We start from the raw sequence: 23,849 nt of genomic DNA, 5'->3' as shown, positions 1-23,849 counted from the left end.
AAAAAACAAGGGTCAGGTTAGGCAAGGTCAGGATAAATATATTTTTTAGCCAGATTAAATGTATTGTATGTAACTGGTTTGGTTTATAAACTTTGCTCAAGTTGACTTTCCGTTGTCGAGTTTACATTAGAACTAGATAGTTTTGAAGTATATTTTTCGTCATGCTATCAATCATTTAATCACAGTGCACTGCACATTTATAAAACATCACATTAAAATAACATAAACCCCAAAAAAACTTACACCCACATCATGTAACTCTCCACATTCCCACCAGAATTTGTCCCTGTTGCGTGCCAATCCGTACTTACAGCATGATGCTGCCACTGACTGGAAGCTCTCTCTTCCCAGCATAATTCGAATGAAAACACGCCGGCAGAGCAACAAGCACGTGCTGCCTATCCCGCTATAGAAAGGACTGCACCGGGCCAGGATCCGTTCAGTTTACAACGATCGCTCGTCTTGTGCGGGTCCTTGCGAAGTGGCGAAGTGCGCGCGCGTTTGAATCCTTCCCAAAAGATATTTGGGAAAAGCAACTTCCTAACTTGAGTGGTGGAATTCCTGTGAAAATTAAGTGGTGCATTTTTGAATGAAAAAAAAAATACGGAAATCTAAAAGAGGTGCTTTTGCTTTAACAAAAAAAACATCGATAAAAGATAATTGAGCGAGATGAGAAGCGTTGCTTGTTAGTGGATCGAGTTTAAATGCGAAAATTGCGTTGAGGGAACAAAGTTTTAGTGAGTTTGGAAATTAGTTAAGTTTTTCGTGTGCCAACGGCTGAGAACATTGAGGATTAGTTCGAGGCTAGCAGCTGAGCGTGGCAACTTTTGGATTTGGATTATTAAACTTAAATTAAAAAAAAAAATAGCGGTATGTATTTATTATGCAATTTTTTCCCATGACTCATTAAGAGTATTAGGGCCACATTTACAAAGCAAAACAGATTCAGTGGCTATGTCTTAACACAACTTAATGTTACATGTTAAGGTTATTGTTAACATTCCATAGATTGCCTTCTCTTAGGTGTCGTGTTAAGGTCCAGCTAGTGATGATACCCTTCACTAAGCAATCAAATCCAGAAAGCAAAAAATATCAAATTGTGTTGTCGATCTACCGCTTACAAGGCGGAAAGACATGAAGGAAATGGTAAAAATTTCATGAGGTTATGTTGAATTTATTTTTTTTTTGTACATTAATTTGGGGTTAAATTGGTCAACCAACAAAACTGGAAACCTTCCAAAATTTAACTTTTTAATTGTGAAAAAAATGTGGTCAATACGAACATATTTAACGCTTTCTGTTCCTTCAAATGTTTCTACAAAAACAGCACAATTTATGTTTTGTTTTATATACTAGCATTTTCTTTGGAACGTAAAGAGCAATTCTTGCTCCGTTTTCAAGTTAAAGCCCTTTTTCTATATTTTGCTGTTTTGAACTTTTTTCCGATCTTAACTATCTTATCTCCATCTTAAAAAAAGCGAAAACAAGTTTGAAAAGAAGTAAAGGGATTCTAAAAGGATATTCTCTTTTGAATAATTTGAAAAAATGAGCAATTCTCTACCTCAACCGCAAATGGGTTTTATTTGCATTTTTTGATTTGGCTCAAACTTTGTTGGGACCTTCCCTATGACTATAGAAGCTATTTTGTGTCATTGGTTCACCCATACAAGTCTTTTTACAATTTTGGCAGCTGTCCATACCAAAATTTTGTCGTTTTCCATACAAAAATGGAGCAATTTGATGTCTTCGGCAAAGTTGTAGTTGTTGTTAAAGACTATTGAGAATAAAATAGGTAAACGGAAAAATGCCGATTTTTTCTATCAACTTATTTTACAAAAACTCAATTTCCCAAAATAATACGGGTGCCTCACCGTTTTGTGGTAAATTGTAATCATTATTATTTATTGTTATTATTTCTAGTCCTATTTTTCCACAGACGGCTGTATAAAATAGGAACAATTTCTGTGGAAGGAACGACGTCGCGTGGTTGAATTGTTGTTTTTTTTCCTTTTGTTTGATTTATGATCGCGACTTGCATGTATTCTATATTAACTAGAATTAGTAGAATCGCTATATAAGGTTCTTTAGAGAGAGAAAGACAATGAAAAGTCATATAAACAACGGGCGCGTTTAGTTTTTAATTTATGTGTTTTACTTAGTTATTTTCTCTTTCGGTTAGTTCAAGTTTTCCACAGCCGGCTGTCTAGGCTTGAACTGTTAAATTAAAATTTTAGAACTAAACGGGAATTATCTTTACAGCAACATCAGATGTTTGCCTTGAGAATAATAATTAAAACCCACCATAATTAAACGGGAATTGTCTCGACAGCAGCATCCGATTGCTTGCCTTGAGAATAAAACTATAACCTTTAAACACACTATGCCAATGGTCGCAACGCTTGCTTAGAGTGTATCCTAGACCTTATACCTTCCCAAAAACCGTCCAACTCCAAGCGAAACTTACTTGAGGATACCGTGGAGATTTTCCCTTAATACCCTAGTAACATTTTTAAACTTACAGGTTTTATCATGGTTCTGAAAACCCTGATACGGCCTAAATAGGCTTTTATGGCCTACTTAAAACCTAAAATGTTACTTGGGTACTCTAAAAAAAAGTGGAGCATCAACACTTCCCGTATTCCAAATCCCGTTCCTTGTCCCTGGTGCGCGGTGGAGATGGGAGCGGCCGGCAATGGACGGCTGTCATGGTGGTGAGAATCTGTTTCAGGTGGAATTGGTTCTATTCCCAATTATCAATCCTAGGCAACTTGGGCTTAGACAATCATCACATCACATGGCGAAATCCAGTCTGTAATCCGCTAAAATCACCGTCTCCTAGCGAAGCGAAGCGCGAAGCGAAAAACTCCATTTCCCAAAATACGTGTAGTTTTGATTTTCGAGATTTTTTAATATGTTTTAGGGAAAAGTATGGTCAAAAAATCTGCCAGCAAGTTATAATTTTTTGAAAAAAAGTTATTTTTGAAAAAATCGAAATTACATACAAAACATAATTTGACATAATTTTTTTATGTAAAATTGAATTTGCAATTGAAAAGTACAAAACAGATTTTTTGATGAAGGGCTCCGTTTTCAAGATATAGCCACCGAAAGTTTAATTTCAGCGAAATATTTGCAGTTTTAGGATTTTTAAAAATAGTGACCATGAGTGGCCGTTTTCGATTTTTTTTAGAAGTTCAGAAAATTTGCTATAAAATTGTCTTAGAGACATTGAACATTGGACCTCTGGTTGCTGAGATACAGCGGCTTTAACAAAAAGAAACAGAAAAATTGAAGTTTTCGTAGTCTTACTTTAAAAAACCCACCATTTTCTAATGCCGATATTTCAGCAACTAATGGCCCGATTTTTAATGTTAAAACATGAAACATTCATAAAAATGTTCGATCTTTTCGAAATAGTAGTTTATGCATGTGGGTCTCGTGGCGCAGGGGTAGCAGCTTCGGCTGCCGATCCCGATGATGCTATGAGACGCGGGTTCGATTCCCGCCTTATCCACTGAGCTTCTATCGGATGGTGAAATAAAACGTCGGTCCCGGTTTCTCCTGTCTCGTCAGAGGCGCTGGAGCAGAAATCCCACGTTAGAGGAAGGCCATGCCCCGGGGGGCGTAGTGCCAATAGTTTCGTTTTTTTTTTTGCAACAAGTTACAAAATTGGATTTTTTCAGCACGAGTCCGGATACTTATGCAACGAGGTTCACCAAGTTGGATAAACACGAAGAGTGCTGAATAAATCAAGTTTTACAACGAGTTCCATACAACATTATTTGCAATTCCGAAAAACACCCATTGAGTGAAATTTTATGTCAAATTTTAATGTATTTTGTCAATAAATCGTTTATACCAAAAACTAAATGTTGAAAAGTGTTACTTTTGGAAACAAATGCTGAAAATTTCAACTTTTCAGCGCTAATTTCAGGGCGGAAAAGCAGATTTTTTCAGCATTTATTTTGAAAAGTGTTGCTATTCAATTCTGTTATTTTTGGTGCAGAAAAGTAGGCTATATTTTCATTTAAGAATGACAGGAAATGTTAGTCTTGATTCAAAAAACTTGAAAATATTTTTTTCGAAGAGATCGAAAAATTTCACGATTTCATGTTTTAACATTGAAAATCGGACCATTAGTTGCTGAGATATCGACATTAGAAAATGTTGGGTTGTTTGGGTGAGACTATGAAAACTTCAATTTTCCTGTTTCTTTTTGTTTAAGCCGCTGTATCTCAGCAACCAGAGGCCCAATCTTCAATGTCTCTTGGACAATTTTACAGCAAAATTTCTGAAATTTTCAAAAAAAAAAAAAATATTTTCGAAATGGTCACTCATGGTCACTATTTTTGAAAATCGAAAAAACTGTTAATATTTCGCTAAAATCAAACTTTTGGTGGTTATATCTTGAAAACGGAGCCCTTTATCAAAAAATCTGTAAAGTACTTTTCGATTGCAAATTTAATTTTACTTGAAAAATTATGTCAAATTTTGTTTTGTATGTAATAACGAATTGACACTATTTTTTTGAAAAAAATATAACTTGGCGGTAGAATCTCGAATATCAAAAAATACGTATTTTGGGAAAATGAGTTTTTGTGAAAAAAAAGTTAATTACAAAAATCGGCAATTTTTTTCCGTGTATCTATTTTTTTTTTCTCAATAGTCCTCAACAATACCAACAACTTTGCTGAAGAAACCAAATTGATCAGAAAATTTCCTGAAAAGTTACAGCTGTTTGAATATTTACGTACCATTTTTGTATGGCCAGCTGCCAAAATTGTATGGAGACTTGTATGGATGAACCAATAACATAAAATAGCTTCTTTGGTCATAGGGTAGGCCCCCACAAAGTTTGAGCCAAATCAAAAAATACAAAAAATAAAAATGGCTGAAATCGATCGATTTCGAAGAGAATTGCTCAAATGCATAATTTTTAAACAAATTATAATCTTGCTAATAAAGCTGGTACAAATATTTTTTAAAGTTTTTGTCACCCCCCTTCATAATTGGCCCGAAAAATCAGGGGGCAAAAAAAATATTTTTACAATAAACTTCAAAATTTCAATGAAAATTCAAGTGCAACCAACTGAAATCAAATTAAAATACATTCTTCTGCGTTTAAAATCATTTTTTGCATGTTTGGGTTTATTAAAAAATCTTAAGATTTTTTAAAAATTTTCGATGCAAAATCTTTTTTTTTTCGATACAATTTGTGTTATCGTCAGATCATAGATTTTTTGAAAACTAATGATTGCAAAACAACTGAACTAGTGTAAAATGCATTTTAAAACTCTTTTTTCATTTAAATGTGAAGACTATGGCTTGTTATTTAAATTTTTATATTTTTTTATTTTTTGCCCCCTCCTTGACCTTGGCCAGGGCTGAGGGACAAAAACTTTTTTAAATATTTGCATCGGCCTAATTGTTTTCCGATAAAAGAATATAAATCGTTGGCAGAGGCAGATTTACTATAATTGCAAAAGCTAATTTACAAATGCATCAAATATTCAGGACAGTGAACCAATAACATACCAAATTTAAACATGCACCACGAGTGTAATATCCTTAGAAATTCTGAAAATAAGCGACGTCATATATGATCAAAATGCCACCGAAGCATACAGTTTCTACTTTTAGGACCTCATTAATTATTACCCGGTTCGTGTGGCTGCTGCCAGTAGACCAATTCTCTTAGAAATCAGCCTTGTTAGACATTTATTTTTGTATTTTTTTGTGGCTTAAACGCTGTGACAGGCTTTGCATTGACCTGAAAAAAATGTAATTTCAATTGAAATACAAAATTAAGATGATTTTTGCATCAGAAAGCGAGCTTACGAAATTGTCATTTTCATAATTTTCTTGATCAATAATGAAAATGAGAGTTTCGTGATTTCTTTCTTATAAAAATATTATCAATAAGACTAATTTGAATTTAAATAAAATTTGATTTTACATTTGAAAAGAAACCTGTAGCCTATGAAGGCAAATAACAAATTTGTATTTAAACAAACAATTATCGATGGCTGAACTTCTGGAGAATCGCTCAGTAGCGTAACCTACGTTCAAGAACCTGCTTACGTACGTAGGAAGCTCAATCCGACCATGACACTAAGGTTGGTTAGGTAGCGAGTGCTTGTGCTATTGTAATAGACGAAAATTTAGGAAGTGTGCCCCCGGCAACTTTCTCAAACTTGAGAATAGTGTGTAAGTGCGTGTGTTGCGAGTTCGAACAAATTTATTTAAAATAATTTTAAATAAGACAATAATCAGTGAACACGGGTGTTTCGAAACGTCTTTGTCAAATTTAAGAACAAGTTTGAATGTTTTCTAATGAGTTGATATATGTTGTACATTATTTGAATTTGATATTTAGTTTAAATAGAGAATTTAATGTGTGTTTTTACACAATTTCGATATTTATACTGGGAACTATCAATTTATCCTAAAGTTATTTCAAATGTACCCACAAAAAACGAGCATTTCAACGAACTGGTCCTGACTCCTTTTTTGTTTCTGTGATTGAAAGCATCAACCACCTCAAGTTTTGTCCGACCAATTCTACGTTTGAACCCTTGTCATACCTTTGGTTGACCGGTTGTGGCAGGGACAACCATTTTAACGCTGACCATTGTTCCCCCAAGCGTGGGAAATTAAAGGTTGAAGAAAGTTGAGCTTAAATTGCAAATCAAGTTTTAAATCATGTTGATAAATTTGACAATTCCAATGTCGTGGTCTTCAATTGGAATTTATCTTATGTTGAGAATGTGTACTATTTTTTCAGTATTGCTGACATGAGTTATTATCAACAATATTATACTTTAACTATAATTTTCAATGTTGTAAGTTTCCTTCAAATATTGATTGCATATGAATATTTCTCTAATTTCTTAAAACTCATTTTATTATCTGAAACGTGTATTTCTGATTTCAGACTCAAAATGTCAAAATAAATCCTCATCTACCTAACCAGATTATATATCCAGATTTATTTTCCGATTCTGTCCCCTAGCAATCATCCCACTTTGATTGAGTGCACCCTCAAAGAGAAAACGGTCATCTTAACTAAGATTTTCTGGTGCCCCAAAGTGATTCGCCGAGAGGTACTCTCCTCCTGCTCAGGAAAACCATTTCTTTTTTTTTCGAGCACCGCCACGATGTCGAAGCTTTCAATCCGTCCGCCATCTCGCTTCCTTTCAAGTGGTGGGAGTACGAGGAAAATTTTCCAATCATCCGTGTCCGTGTTCTCCGTGGGTGCTGCTGGTTGACTGACTGACTGAGTGACTGCTACCAAGTCAGTACCACGATGCTTTTCCTCGCCGGTAACGTGTTTTTCCATTATGCGCTGGAAATTGCAATTTTTCGCGGAGATTTTCACGAAAACTATGATCGAAGAGCGAAATAATAACAGTTTTTTTTCGTGCTTTCATTTTCCGTCTCGGGAAACCACCAGTGGAAGGGCTCTGAACAAGAATTTAAAAGGATCTCCCATTATTTCCACTCCGCTTTTTGTGTGGCCTTCATTGTTCAAGTGTGCTTTCGGGATAGCTGATGGCAGATTATGCGTCCAACGCAGAAGTACGGGGGATAACTGTCCGCTTGTTGTGAAAGAAACCCTCAACTTATTAGTTGTCTACTTTTCTATTTCTTCCTTTGGTTAGAAGAATATGCATTTTCTGAGCTTATTTGGTTGAATTTTCATGCTTTAGGACTTCTCTTTTTTTTATTCTCATCTGAATTTCATGAAGGCTTAATGTTCTAAGCAAGAAATTAATATTTTTATTATCCAGATTGTTGCTAATATATTATGAGAATTATGCGAGCAATTCTCTACCAAAACCGGAAATGGATTTTATCTGTATTTTTTTATTTGGCTCAAACATTGTGGGTGCCTTCCCTATGACCAAATAAGCTATTTTGTGCCATTGGTTCACCAATACAAGTCTCCATACAATTTTGGCTGCTGTCCAAAAAAATGGTTTGTAAATATTCAAACAGCTGTAACTTTTGACTGAATTTTCTGGTGTCTTCGGCAAAGTTGCTGGTACTGTTGAGAACTAGAGCGTCCAATTTCCCTTCCCGGGAAAAAAATTCCCGGGAATTCCCGGGATTTTCCGGAAAAAAATATTTCCCGTTTCCCGGGAAATTTGTAAATTTCCCGGGAATTCCAAGCGAAAGCATATAATTTCTTAACTTGTTGAAACCAATATTTTGAAAATGCTCTGAAAATAAAATTGAGGAAAAAAATTATCATTATTTTGTTCAATTATATTCATTGTTAAGTTCATATATGCATGAGATTATCAGAAATTTTGATATCGACATTTATTTCTGATGATATTAATTTCTGAAGCAAGTGAAAAAGGATCTTGCATAATGAAAATGATTTACTACAATATAGATATGATTTTTTTAATAGAATTACTGGTGTTATTTCGTTAAAAAATATATACTGCCTTACTGCCAAAGTAAGATAGAGAGTTTTTTTTATCATTTTTTGTTTACTATGATCAATTGAGATGTTCGTACAATTTGAATTACGTTTTTGTGCCATGAAAAAACTTTCAAACGAAGTCAGTTATAAACCTGAAAATCATGTGGTATAATAAAACCTTTAAAAAAATCATTAAAAGACTACTTTGTATGGTTTGAAAGGTGTTAAAAAATTGAAAAGTTATTTATTCAAAACTTGAAGTAAAACAAACACGAGAAGTATGGCTTTAAGGAAGTAATAAAAATCTGTACCATTTTGTTGAAGAGCTGAAACCAGTATGACCTATTTTTGATAAGATATTTGTCATGAAAAACATAATTTCTGCATGTTTTTTTTCATTTCCAATATGGGTATTGGTCAAACCACACTCTCTCAAACAAATTTAAAAGAATTGTGATTTTTGAGTATGGATTCATTTTACTCACTTGATAAAAAATTACTTCCCATTAAAAAATACCTGAGATACTTTTTGATTTATTGTACTTCATTTATTGCAATTTGAAAAAAAAAAATATACACATTTTCTTTTAGCTGTTTGATTGTTTACATGCAGTCAAGCAGTTATCAGACACTTATTTTAACCGTTAAAGTCGCTGTCCTTTACAATTTTTTGCATGTCAGAAACAAGTTCAGAAACAATTTTCAATATATTGTGGATTTCCCGGGAAATTGATTGAAAATTTCCCGTTTCTCGGGAAATCAGTAACTCCGGGAAATTGGACTATTGAGAAAAAAATAGGTACACGGAAATTTTTGTTGCAGATTTTTTAATCAACTTAAACTCAATTTCCCAAAATATGTATTTTTTTATTTTTGAGATTTTTTGATATGTTTTAGGGGACAAAAATCCGCAACTTTTGAGCCAAAGAGAAACATGGTCAAAACATCTGCCGCCGAGTTATACATTTTTGAAAAAATAGTGATTTTTGGAAAAAAATCGAAGTTTCATGCAAAAACAAGTTTTACATTATTTTTTAATGCAAAATTGAATTTGCAGTCGAAAAGTACTTTGATTTTAGCCAATTATTTACAGTTTTTAGATTTTTAAAAATAGTGACCATAAGTGACCATTTCAAAATTATTTTTTTTTTAGAAAGTTCAGAAAATTTGCTATAAAATTGTCTAAGAGACATTGAAGATAGGACCTCGAGTTGCTGAGATAGAACCACTTTAAGAAAAAGAAACACGAAAATTGAAGTTTTCTAAATCTGCTCAATAATGAATTGATTAAAAATGTTTAATCAAGAGCATTTATGCTTAACTAATTTCGCCATATTGCTGATAGAAAAATCGTAGCCATTTTGAATTTGGAAGCAACAACAAGCAAAAATTATTGGTTTTTGAAAAAATCCCAATCTTTTTTTCAGACAATTGAAAGTGGTCACACTAATTTTTCAAGCTATCTCTGAAAAATGGTCGATGATTTTTTTGGCATAACTGTCATGGCTTATTATAAGTTTAAACATAGTAACAATAATTACAATAAATAATATTTGCAAATTATTATCATCTGCCATCAGCCATTGTATTTGCGTTAGAGGGTGACAATTCTCGAGATTTTCAATTTCCCGGGAATCGAGAGTTGAATTTTGCAATTTCCCGGGAATTCCCGGGACCTGGGATTTTTTTTACTTTGCCAATAGTGCCAATAATTAATAAAGAAAAGTGATAAATGCGTTTTTGCCTTCCTCACGTTACTGAGGAAAGGCTATAAAATCACTCGAAAAATGAACTTCTCAATTAGACCTCCTAGACCCACCTTCATGTATACCTATCGACTCAGAATCAAATTCTGAGCAAATGTCTGTGTGTGTGGTGGGATGTTGATCAAAAAATTGTCACTCGATTATCTCGACATTGGCTGAACCGATTTTGTCCGTTTTGGCGTCATTCGATCCGTCTTGGGGTCCCATAAGTCGCTATTAAAAATTATGCAGTTTAGTACTTCAAAAGTTATGCTAAAATAACGATTTTAGCAAAAGTCCGGAAGATTATAAAAAGGGTGGTTTTTGTAAGAAAACCCGTCATGCTATACATTTTTAGAAAGGTATTTAAAAGACCTTTTCAACGCGTCCAAGACATTGAAGATCTGATAAATGTATCAAAAGTTATAAGCACTTAAGTGTTATTTATACGCTTTTTGGAGGCCGGATCTCAGATATCTTGATGAAAACGTTGTCCGGATGTCTTATGCGACATATCGTTGGATAGGTATTCAAAAGACCTTTCCAACGCGTCCAAAACATTGAAGATCTGACAATCCTATCAAAAGTTATAAGCACTTAAGTGTTATTTACGCACTTTTTGCATTTTGGATAGCACCCTTTAAATGTAAGGAAGGCACCAACCACCTAAGGGTGGATTAAGTAACGTTTTTTCAATGAATTAAGATGCAAATAATTCATTCTTATTCAATGAAACGTTAATTAGTAGCCTCGTTTTTTTATTTTTTTAAACTTTTTATTTTTTTTTAATTTGCAAATACAAGATTGTTTCTTGAGCTTTTTATGACTCATAATTGTAGGTTAAAATTTAATGAATATTAATTCGCATTGAGTGATTTTTCAAAAGACTTCAAAAGACACAAACTAGTTGCATGAACTTTTTATTAGATTTTTGTGAAGGAAAAAAATTGCTAATACATATATAATTTCCTAGTATCCGAATTATTGCAATATGATAAAAGAACAACTCAAAGCAAAAATGTATAGTTTGTTTTTTTTTCCTTTTTGAGTTCAACTGTAATATTCATTGAAGAAATAATTATCAGGAAAACCCGAATGTTCACCTTTGGCAGACATTAACACAAATATTTTTTTCCATAATATAATTTAATAATGAGGAACATCCAATGTTCTAAACAATTTCGAATTTTTTAAATGTTTTTTTCTGGTTAGTCTATAATTTTGCTTCGATACTTATAAGTTTAAAATTTCCCGGGATTCTCGACCAAATTTCCCGGGAATCGAGAGGTCCAAAAATGGTCGATTTCCCAGGATTTTTTTCCCGGAAATTCCCGCTCGTCACCCTCTAATTTGTGTGTAAGAATAAATTATTTCAATCAAGTAAACTTATATGTCATTCCAATGTCATTCCTTCTAATATCCAACCTTTTGGTTTTACTGCAAAACAAATAAATAAATACTTCATGCTCTGATATAGCATTCAAGAATAATTACAGACTTCAAGAAAACCTTTTTTCCAAGCCAAGCAGTTTTAGTCTAGTTTTGAAGAGCCCTATAATGTATTTATAAAGCACACATTAAAACTGGTAAGTTTTGACAGGCTCTACAAAAATACTCTTGATAACCTCCTAAAATGGTCCATTTTGGCTTTAATGTTCATTTAACTGGTATTAAACTCAGCATGCAGGACCATACATCATTTCATTTGAATTTTTATTAAGAATTCTACAGAAACTCTTTGAGATCATTATAAAACTGAAATTTTTACTTGGGAATGTAAACAATAACAAAAAAGTTTTGTTTAGTTGACCATTTTGTGAGTCCCGAGCAGGGTTGCCAGGTTGCCAGATAAATATGAGGATGCCAGATTTTTCAAATGTCAGGCAGAATAAAGATTCATCCTTCTCAGTGACAGATTTTGACAGATTTTTCATTGCATACCAATTTTGAACAACTTTTTAATTTAATTTCGGTAATTTTACCGAATTTCATTGAAAATTTTTGGTCCCGAGTTATAATTTCGAATGTTTACGGTAGTCGAGCTCGTACTTGTGTCAAACGCGTTCTGACCTGAAATCCCTTTGACCAGTTGTCGCACTTACACATTTTCAGGGTGTGTCAAGACAGCACGACAAAACTTCTTTCATATGAAGAGAGACAAAAATGCACGGAGTTTTTTTCGGTTTTCATTGAATATCTCAGGATTGAAATCGAATTTCGGGGATCTGTGAAGGTCAAAAGATGAGGCATTGTGAGCTGCAAAAAATGGCGTTCTTAACCCAATTCACCACTCAAAACACCAAATAGATCAGAAAATTCCTTCTCATGATACAGATTTTCGAATATTCACAAGCCTCAAATGCACGATTATTCCTCAATCTATACCGTCAAGGGTTAAACATAAACTCACTCACAGCTTGGTGAAAAACGCGCTGCTGTTACGGCAATCTGCTCGCAGACAGCGAACTCTGCGGTCCAGAACGTGAATCTTGCATTGTCACCGTTTCACAAATCAACTGCAGAATATAAATGGTATGGTCGTGTTTACGCTCCCAAAGCGATTTCTCACTTTTTGCTTTCGCTTCCGATTTATATGTATTATCAACACAACGAACACATTTTTGCGGTAAAGTGCTGCGTGTGACCTTTTACAGTAAAAAAAATAAAGGTGTAATTCTCATGAAAAACCAACGTCCATAAAGTTAATGTAAATTAAATCCAGGAAATGGCAAATGATTGGTTGAAACCACAGACACATAGTTACATGTGATTTTCCAACCCAGCCAAAAATTCACGTGATGTAATGTTTTTCCAACCGTCATTTTAAAAACCGCAAAGCACTTTAACCACACAATTTGATCAATTAAATTCAACCTGAAGCAAAACCATAAAAAGCTCTTCAAAATTTTATCCCGAAGCCGCCCGAATTTCGCTCAAACTCTTACAAACAACAAGTAACTCGCTTAAAGGGGGGCTGCCCAACTTTACGGGCTGTGAAATTCTACGAACAGCCGAGGCAGTCACGCAAAAACTCCAGGATAGCGGCTTCCCAGAATTCCATTGCCAAACTGTGAGCTCCGGAAGCTGACCGAGTCTGCCCGCCGACACAGACAGTTATATTCAAAAAAAAAAAGAGTTGCCTTTTAACGAGATGACTGAAATTTACTGAACAAGATTTTTTTGTAGATGGAGGAAGTGATGCGGAAAAAAAATAAAATATTGATAAAGGTTATGAATGTTAGATGATGTCAAATGGCCATAGCCATGGCAAATAGCCACTTAACATGAATTTCACTTTGGTAAACATGTTAGATAAATAATTTACCAAAATTTCTCTTGAAATCCAAAAATCAAAATAATTAAATACAAATTCGAGGAAATAGGTCTTTGAACGAAAATCCAATTTTGACACCCACTAACAGAAAGAGGCTTCGTAGATTCCAGCACCGTTGCCGTTGCCATTCACGCTTTTTTGCAGACCAAGAGCTTCCCGGAATTCAAATGGTGAGCAACTTAGGCAGCCTCAAGAGCTTGCCCTTTGACACCCTTCAGGATGGTTGTTTGCACTGAGTTGGAGGATCGCTAACAATTTCACTTTGAAAACTTAAAGTTAGAGAGTGATTGGCTTGCAGTCGTTAAATATAAATCGAATGAAAAGTGTCCCTCGGCTCCAACCATCTCCAACAAAAATATTAAAATTGAAATCACAAGCTATAGTTTCAATATTTGAAGGAAAAACTGTACTGCCTCTACTGCCCATTTTTTTTTTTTTTGAGGTTTTTATTTTTCCCGTGTTTAGCAGATCATTTTGAGCAACTTTTTTTTCAATTCGGTTTAATTGTGAATAATCAGGATACAATGAGTTCATTAAAGTACATAACAGAGTTTTAAAGTTACTTTCAGCTGTGTGTTACATCGTAATTCAATCAAAAGTATTATTTCTTAAAAAATACTAAATAGAAGGCAAGAGTAAGAAAAAGTTTTCAAAAAACTTACAGAAAGTGCAATGGGAAAAGGATAGATAAAGAGAAAGCTTAACACTAGATCACAGAAAAAATATCAACTATAGATGTGCTTGATCATCAGCTCCCCCGTCATCATCTTTCCCGCGAGAGCGAAGAACTCCTGCAGGGTAAAGAGATCTTCCCCGGTGACTTCTTGCTGGGCCGCATTGCCATTACCGGCAGCGACCACGCTGGCGAACGAACGCCCCCAACCAAGAGGGAACGCTGAGTTTTCCGCTGGAACCGTACGCTGTCCAGCTGCAGGAACGGCTGCGCTCGTACTTCACTGAGGAGAGTGGGACGCTGCTGCTTTCTTCTTCCTCTTTTCCTGCTCCTCGAGGTAGGCCTTGCGCGCGACGAATCCGCGGTAATTGCCGGTATGGTTACCGTCACAGTTCGCGCACTTTACGCGCGGCTTGGTTTGTTCTGCCTTGTCCCCCAAGTCCGCCTTTCGTGGCAGTGTTTGATTTAACAAGCCATGGTCTCAACATTTGAATGAAAAAGGTATTTGAAATGCATTTTTCACCAACTCACCTGCACCTGCAATCATTAGTTTTCAAAATATCCAAGTGCATTTCTAATTGTTTTCAGTTGGTTAGACTTCTATTTTCTTTAAAATTTTGAAGTTTTTTGAAAAACAAAATTGCCCCTGATTTTTTGAACCGATTTTGAAGGGGGGGGGGGGGGCGACATAAACTTTAAAAAATATTTGCAACGGCCTAATTTGCAATTATCTTGTTTAGTTCATGTTTGTTTTTGATAGTATTTGGCCTATTCTACCACCTTCTATCTTTTTTTTTCATTTTTTTTAGAGTCACTTTTTCAATTTTTGGCTTGTTTTCACATTTTCTGCTATAAAATGTCACCATCATCATTTAAATTGTTAAAAAAGGCGTAGAAGCATAGTCTGGGACACTAGAAAAAATACTGCATTTCCTTTTTACTTAAAATATAGGAAACGTTAAAATTTTCCAGAGTTCTTCTTTCCAATGCATTTTAAAGATCAAGAATTGGTTGAAAAATGGATTTTTGGCAATTTTTTAAAACGAAGCCCGTCTAAAAACGGCGTTAGGTTGTAGAGGGTTGCATTTACACACCTGTCCATTTGATTTGCAATCATTGGTTTTCAAAATGTCTAAGCACTGGTGAAATTTTTTTTTTTCGGAAAAAGCCAAAATTTTTTAGGCAAGTTCAAACATGCTGAAAATCTGGAGTTTTTTTTATGAATAGGTCCAATAAACCAAATTTCCAGTTTTTGCTTTTTGGGTGTTTTTGAAACCGCCTTGAGTAAGGGGTATTAAAAACACCTAAAAATCAAATACTGAAAATTTGTTTTATTGAACCTTTAAAAAAACTCCAAAAATGATTATCAACGCAGGAAAATGCATTTTAAAACTTGTTTAGCAGATTGCAAGTCTTTTTCCTCATCAAAATTTTGAAGTTTTTTTGAAAAAAATATTTGTTTGCCCCCCCCCCCCTCCTCCCATTTTGAAGGTTGGTGGAGGGGGGTTGACATAAACTTTCAAAAATATTTGCAACGGCCTGAATAAAGTGTTTTTGTTTGGAATCCTAATTATTTAGTTATTCAAGAAGTCCCCCTATATCGTCATTGATCGTAAGGCAAGACGTCGTAGTATACTTAATGTGTGAAAATTTCCGTAAAATGACCAAATTCTTTCTGCTCTGTAAATAAGCCCTTTCTATATCTTCATATTGTGTTCTAACCAGAAAGACCTTATCATATTATCGTAGCTCGAAGGGCTCTCCGACGGGTATTATATTTTTAAAGTCCTTCCCATAGCATCGTGCTCGGGAGGCATCAAATTCCACATCAACACCAGTACAGTTGTTGTTTAAAGCATCAGCTTAAAACATATCCAAGTAGGGGTAATTCTCGTATGTTTGGCAGGTTAATCACTCGCTCCTAACTCCATCCAATTAGCTGATTTTCACTATTTAAACAACTAATTGTGCAAAACTTTTGATAGAAACTTGCTTGCTCACTTCTTATTGAACTATTTGTCACTCGAGTTCAGTTGAAAACGCTTTTAAATAGCTTTAATTGAATGTCAAAGTTCTGACCTGCCAACATTAGAGGCACGCTGGAATTAGATGCTGTTCCCCTATCAGCGATTTTTTTGTGGAAACAAATAACTTTTTTCGGTACTGTTTACAAGGATAAAAAATATAAAATCAAAACAAATCAATTTTTTTATGCGGACCAATCATGCTACAGATGTTTATTTGTGCTGGAAAATGTATTTTTCATCTTTCATTCTCTGCCAACTATGGCGTCCAATTTTCCCGGATTTGAATTTCCCGGGAAATGGGAATAATATTTTTTGAATCCCGGGAATTCCCGGGATCCCGAGAAATTTTTGAAACCGTCTTAATTCTATGTGTTTCATTATATTTGTAATGTTTTTCAAGCTCAATATCATAGAAATACTCAATACTATTAATTAGTGATAATGTACGAAACGAAGTTGACTTTATAGCGCTGTCGGCCACCATTGCTAGTACCAACCACTAGTGTCTTCCTTTTATCTACAAGGACTTCGTGATAATGTACACTTCAATCTAAACAAGGACAGCAGTTTTAAGATAGCTTAATAGAATTTAAAGATTGTTTTTTAATGTTCTGTGTGCTTTTTTAGGTATGTTAAGAATGTTTTAGGTATGTTAAGAATTTTGAAAATCTACTGGAGATTTTAGATCAATAAATTGGAAACAGGAGTAATAATAATTTTGTTCCGTTCCTGTTTTAACCGAAATCAATCAAAAAAAATCAAACATGCAAAAAAAAGGGCTTAAACAGCTGACTTAATTAGTTCATTTTTTTCTGATTTACCACAGGTGCCAGTGTTTGGTGAAAAATAACGAAATGACATTTTTTTTTTAAATTTCGGATTCAGGAAATCCCGGTTGTAGAAATTTTTTATCTGGATCCAGCAATTTAATATTTTTAGTAATCGCAAATTAATTGATCTACCCAAATGTCTCAAGAACTACATTCTTTAAAAAAATTTCCAGCATTTTTTAAAGTTAAGCGAATGGCTATTCCCAAAAAAAAATCATAAAATCAGGGTTTTCTTCGATTTTCTAGTATAAAGTTTAAAATTGTATACGCTTTTTTGATAGTTCACATGATTAAGAAACAAATAATAAATAACTTAAAATTGACAAAATTACACATGGGACGGACTTGCTTCGAGTTGCTGGTGCATTTAACTGATGATCGGTATAAGAAGAAAATAAAACTGATTGATTGAATATTAATAAATAATTTTTTGGCGGTCATGATCACACTTTTTGATCTGAAATTATTCTGTGAATCATGTACCATGTTCTACAATCTACTACTTCGTGCTGGCGCTCACCCTCCTGGGGCCAAACATTCCTGCCTCACTGATGAGCCGTTGATTCGCTCCAAATGACGGGGCCACTTTCATCGTCGAGAACAAGGTGAAGCAAAGGGTTCGTTACCACCTCCAGAAACTGGTGCGAACGGGATAAATTGGAAAATTGCCTTCATCAAGCCTGTATGAAAGAAAACGGAGGTGACACAATTTGCAAAAAAAAGCCCCTTTCGGCGTCTCACGCCCACCTACTTGGATTTATGGAAAGGCTCTAGCCCCAGGCGCAAATAGGTACGTGAGAAAAGACTCCCCAGATGTTAGGGATTTTCCATTCAAACGAAATTACCCTGGAGGCATGGCAACACACAGCAGGCTTGGGCCAACAAGTGATGACGGTTGTAACCATAAAAAAATACAAACGCAAGACAAAATCAGATTATATCCAGCCCGTTGAGCGAAGACAGACCCATGGATTGATTGGATAAATCTGGCGGAAATGATGGACGGACTCTGGGTTTATTTTTTACTTCTTTCGACTTCGTGTCAATGATTTTTTTAAAGTTTATTTTTGGATGCGTTACTGACCTTGGGAAAAAACGCCACAATTCATAGAAATATTCAGCCCGACTGTAAAGTTTGCTGATTTTGGAGTATCTCCCGCAGGTGCACAAATTCTGGAAAATTTAATTAAATTTTCAACTCATTCCACGTCCACTTTTCCACGAAAACTTTGTTCTAGCTGGGCTCTCCTCTGTGGCTCGCAGGTGTTTTAGAGTGGCAAGGTTGTTGATTGACAATTGTGTACCGCGCACGTATCAATTTGCAAACAACGGAATCTGTTCAACCCCAAATGAACTCGTCATTATGTACCTACTGCGAGCTTTCCATCGACAAACATGGCCTCTTGGAGCATTGGAGATTCCCCTATAATTTGAGATTATTTTTTTTAAATGCTTCATAAATTGGAAAAAAACAACATTTAATAATTAAAATAAAACACATTTTTAATGTCGTAAGTTTAGTTGTTTTATGGTTTAGGTACGTAGTTTAATATTGTAGCTCTGAAATAATAACTTAAAATCAATTGAAATATTTTTCGACGATTTGTTGGATTCAGGAAGAAACTGTTATATAAAGTAGGCGGATAACCATGAATCAGATTGATAGCAAACAATTTCCAATTGAAAAAAAAACAAAAAAGGGCAGATAAAAATGTTCACTCCAAACCAAAAAAAAAGTTCAAATGTGCTCTTTTCTTTTTCGCCAATTTTTCATAGCACTAAATCATTTCGAAACAAATCCAAACTTCCAACACTTCACCAAGGATTTCTGAAAAAAAAAATCATCGAACTACACAATTTTATTTGTTCTTGCGGCTGATGCTCAGTGCAAAATTCAAAGGGTTTAGTAACGAGATTTTTTTTTTAAAATTATCAGTTTTATTGTGGATATCAGCATAAATTTAGAAGCTTTCAAGCATTATCGTATCATTAGTAAAAATACCATCCGGAATTAAAACAAGTTGTCTACTTTTTGCCAGCGATTTTCTTGAGTCGCAGTTTTTGGTTTTGTGCCCTAATGAATTGTTTAGTTCGATTTGTCGTATTGAACACAGAGTTGGGATGAATTAAAATGATTTCACCTCACTGAGGCAATGCTATAAAATCACTCGAAAAATGAACTTCTAAAATACACCTCCTAGATATACCTTCACGTATACCTATCGACTCAGAATCAAATTCTGAACAAATGTCTGTGCGGATGTGTGTAGACATGATTTTTTTCCACACTATTATCTCAGAACTAGCTGAAACGATTTTGGCCGGATCCGCCTTATTCTGACCCTATTAAATTTTATTCTGTTTAGTGAAGTACTTGTAAAGTTATGCCATGAAAAAGTTTTTTTGTAGCTACAAAAAAGGGTGATTTTTGCAAAACCTCAAAGGCGAGGCGAGGCGAGAGCCGCGCAGCATGCATATCGCCCGGTTGCCACCTTGCTTAAGCAGTGTCTGCGTCTCTTCTGGAAAAAGTCTGTATTAATTATGTTGCTGAATACATAATTTTGTCTCGACAAAGATTTACACGAACTTTTCACTGAAATATACAACTCATAAGACGTTGTTTACTAAGACTAGAGGGACAGCATGCAATTCCATCGTAGGTGCACGATGTTGGCATATCAGCACTTTTAAATTCAATTTCAGCCCCCCCCCCCCTTTTCTCCTTTATTTTGGAGAGTTGGTAAAAAAAGAATTGAAAATTGCTGTTTTGGTATAATCAATAAGTATAAAAAAATAAATGACTTTTTTTAAACTAAACAAAAAATTAAATTAAAAAATTAAAAAAAAATCTAAAATTAATTTGTAAATACAGCATGAATGCGAGGATGCCACCAACCACCTTTAAGGTGGATTAAGTAACGTTTTTTAAGTACTTTTTGACAGGGAATTCACCGAAGATTACATATTTGTCAGAATTGAGCTTAAACATTTTTTTTCGGTATCATATTTATGATTTTTGAGCTCAAGTATGGCCCCTAAACTACTCTAACGTGAATGTTTAAATCCAAGATGGCGGCCAAAATGGCGGTGATGAAGAACTAAAAATATGCGGGTAATTCTCTACCAACTCACACGAAATCGGGAAAAGTTGTCCCGACCCCTCTTCGATTTGCGTGAAACTTTGTCCTAAGGGGTAACTTTTGTCCCTGATCACGAATCCGAGGTCCGTTTTTTGATATCTCGTGACGGAGGGGCGGTACGACCCCTTCCATTTTTGAACATGCGAAAAAAGAGGTGTTTTTCAAAAATTTGCAGCCTGAAACGGTGATGAGATAGAAATCTGGTGTCAAAGGGACTTTTATGTAAAATTAGACGCCCGATTTGATCGCGTACTCAGAATTCCGAAAAAACGTATTTTTCATCGAAAAAAACACTATAAAAGTTTTAAAAATTCTCCCATTTTCCGTTACTCGACTGTAAAAAATTTTGGAACATGTCATTTTATGGCAAATTTAATGTACTTTTCGAATCTACATTGTCCCAGAAGGGTCATTTTTTCATTTAGAACAAAATTTTTCATTTTAAAATTTCGTGTTTTTTCTAACTTTGCAGGGTTATTTTTTAGAGTGTAATAATGTTCGACAAAGTTGTAAAGCAGACAATTACAAAAATTTTGATATATAGACATAAGGGGTTTGCTTATAAACATCACGAGTTATCGCGATTTTACGAAAAAAAGTTTTGAAAAAGTTACTTTTTGCGTTTCTCTTTGTTTCGTCGTCCGTGTCTGTCGCGGGTGACCATGAACGGCCATGATCGATGACGACCAACTTTTTCAAAACTTTTTTTCGTAAAATCACGATAACTCGTGATGTTTATAAGCAAACCCCTTATGTCTATATATCAAAATTTTTGTAATTGTCTGATCTACAACTTTGTAGAACATTGTTACACTCTAAAAAATAACCCTGCAAAGTTAGAAAAAACACGAAATTTCAAAATGAAAAATTTTGTTCTAAATGAAAAAATGACCCTTCTGGGTCAATGTAGATTCAAAAAGAACATTAAATTTCCCATAAAATGACATATTCCAAAAAAATTTAAATTCGAGTTACGGAAAATGGGAGAATTTTTGAAAATTTTTTAGTGTTTTTTTCGATGAAAAATACGTTTTTTCGGAATTCACAAAAGTCCCTTTGACACCAAATTTCTATCTCATCACCGTTTCAGGCTGCAAATTATTGAAAAACACCTCTTTTTTCGCATGTTCAGAAATTGAAGGGGTCGTACCACCCCTCCGTCACGAGATATCAAAAAACGGACCTCGGATTCGTGATCAGGGACAAAAGTTACCCCTTAGGACAAAGTTTCACGCAAATCGAAGAGGGGTAGGGGCAACTGCTGTGTGAGTTGGCGGAGAATTAGCCATGCATTTTTAAAATTTAGTTTTCGGCTTATCAGTCCCAGTAGCAAGCAAAAAAAAGTGAAAAGTTCTACTTTTCAGCACTGAAATGGGTGCTAAAAAGTTGAACTTTTCAGCATTTGTTTTGAAAAATAATATTTTCAATTGTTATTTGATTTGAACGATTTATTGACAAAATACATGAACACTTGACTTATAATTTTACTCAAAGGGTGTTTTTCGGAATTGCAAAACATGTTGTATGGAACTCGGTGAACCTCGTTGGATAAATGTACGACTCGTGCTGAAAAATTCTTCTTTTTGCAACTTGTTGCATAAACAACTATTTTCTTGAATCGATTATTCGACGTCCTATATAAACCCTAAGATAATCAAACTTCGTATAATCGAAACATCAGATATTTGAGTCTGGACTGTACTTGTTCGTTAACTGGGCTGCTCTTTACTGGGCTGCTTTTAACTGGCACAAACGTCAAACAAACGTCAAAACTAACATTCGCAAAAAAAATCCTGAAAATGGCTATAACTTGAAAGCGGTGCATTTTATCAAAAGTTCACTAAAGTGCTTTATGATTGAAAATTCGATTTTACATCGAAATTTGAAGTTGAATAATTTGATTTTTTGAAAAATATAGTATTCATTCAAAAATTCATAACTCGGTCAAACATTGTTTGCCTATTCTGGAAATTTCTGAAAACATATCAGAAAATAAAAAAAAATCGATCAAAAATGTCTTTCAAAAGATACAGATTTTTGATTTTTTATATATTATTTTTGTATGGACAACTGCCAAATTTGTATGGAAAATTGTATGCACAAACTAATGATGCAAAATGGCTTCTTTGGGTATACCGAAGGCACCAAAAAAGTTTCAGCCGGATTAAAAAAATACAAAAATCATAATTTATATTTAATATAAATATTGGTGTCTGTCCGCAGTTGCTACTCTGTTAATGATCAGGACCTCCAGGAGTTGCTCCGTGGACCACAGATGAAGAGTAGGAAACAATCATCACGACTCCGCAACTTTCTATTGTCCCTTTAATGCTAGTCAATCACAGCGCCGGCCACGACCGGTGGTAAGACACATGGGATGTGGATAGGAAATTTAGTCCAATACTTGAGTGATGAAGACCGCTAAACCGGCTGCGACTTCGAAAAAATATCACGTGAGATTTAAAAAAATCAAAATTAAAAAAAAGATCGATTTTGTTGAGAATTGCTCAGGATTCAAAATATTTACATTTAAAAAATGGTAGTAAAAAAACTTTTTTGCAATTCCGTCGTGAAACTACTTACTTTTCCAGTCATTCTTGAACGACGAAATAGCCTACTTTTCTGTACCAAAAATAACAGAATCGGATAGCAACACTTTTCAAAATAAATGCTGAAAAGTTCTACTTTTCAGCACTCAAATGGGTGCTGAAAAGTTGAACTTTTCAGCACTTGTTTCGAAAAGTAACACTTTTCTAAAAAATTTTGATTTAAACGATTTATTGACAAAATACATGAAAATTTGACATAAAATTTCACTCAGTGTGTGTTTTTTGAATTGCAAAAAATGTTGTATGGAACTCGTTGCAAAACTTGATTTTTTCAGCACTCTTCGTATTTATCCAACTCGGTAAACCTCGTTGGATAAATGTACAACTCGTGCTGAAAAAATCCACTTTTTGCAACTTGTTGCATAAACTACTATTTTGCAACATGTGGAGGTGTAGGCAGAGACACAAAAACAAGAGAGAAACCAAATTCGCTAATGACAACTACCAATTAGCGATACTCAAGCAAGAGACCACAACACCAACCATTTTCCACGGATTGTACGCGAAATCACGATTTCCAGTCACGTGCTCGTGGTCCTGGTGGACTCAAGGTAAACGTTCGCCACAGACGACACAAAAGATTCATTGTCTCTGTTCGGGTTAGTCGTTAGACGGTGATGGAGTGCTTTCGGATCAATGGCGGAATACCTTGCTTGAAACTTTTACCTATTTGTAACTTTCAGGTTGACCCGTTTTGACTCCTTTTTTTAAGGGAAGTCGTTTTCCGTGCAGCTCAATCAATTTCGGTATTGGATTTCAAAGAAACCTATTTTGGGATCGTATTTACGTAGAGACAGAGTTCTAACCTGAAGCGTAAAACTTTTGTACGACGGACTGTTATTAAAATACGGCGATCATTTGGGAAACAGTACACTCGGAAAATTGTCTCGAGCTCTTGAGAATTTTAAAAACACTGCAAAAAGGATCATAATAATCATAGCGAATTTTTAATCATAAAATGTATGTTCAGTATTAATTTAGGTAATACTACTTGATAGAAGAATATTAACACAAATTTTATACCTTACAATTAACACAAATTTTATACCTTACAAAA

At 34.6% G+C, this 23,849-nt stretch overlaps 1 protein-coding gene across 3 annotated transcripts in view; it reads left to right on the top strand.

The window, feature by feature from the left end:
• Positions 1-23,849, top strand: part of LOC6044069 (opsin, ultraviolet-sensitive) — a 219,143-nt gene that overhangs the window by 78,820 nt on the left and 116,474 nt on the right. For 2 of the 3 annotated variants that reach the window (XM_038260127.1, XM_038260124.1), the window contains exon 1: positions 454-870. The exons of the other annotated variant lie outside the window; for it this stretch is intronic. The gene's annotated coding sequence lies outside the window, so the exon portion shown is untranslated. Of the gene's footprint in view, positions 1-453; positions 871-23,849 lie in introns of those variants that run through there. 3 annotated transcript variants of the gene reach the window in all.

Source organism: Culex quinquefasciatus, chromosome 3 (genome assembly GCF_015732765.1).
Source record: "Culex quinquefasciatus strain JHB chromosome 3, VPISU_Cqui_1.0_pri_paternal, whole genome shotgun sequence".
Taxonomy (NCBI): Eukaryota; Metazoa; Arthropoda; class Insecta; order Diptera; family Culicidae; genus Culex; species Culex quinquefasciatus.
Note: the sequence above shows the minus strand (reverse complement) of the source record. Positions and strands in the feature narration are given on the sequence as shown.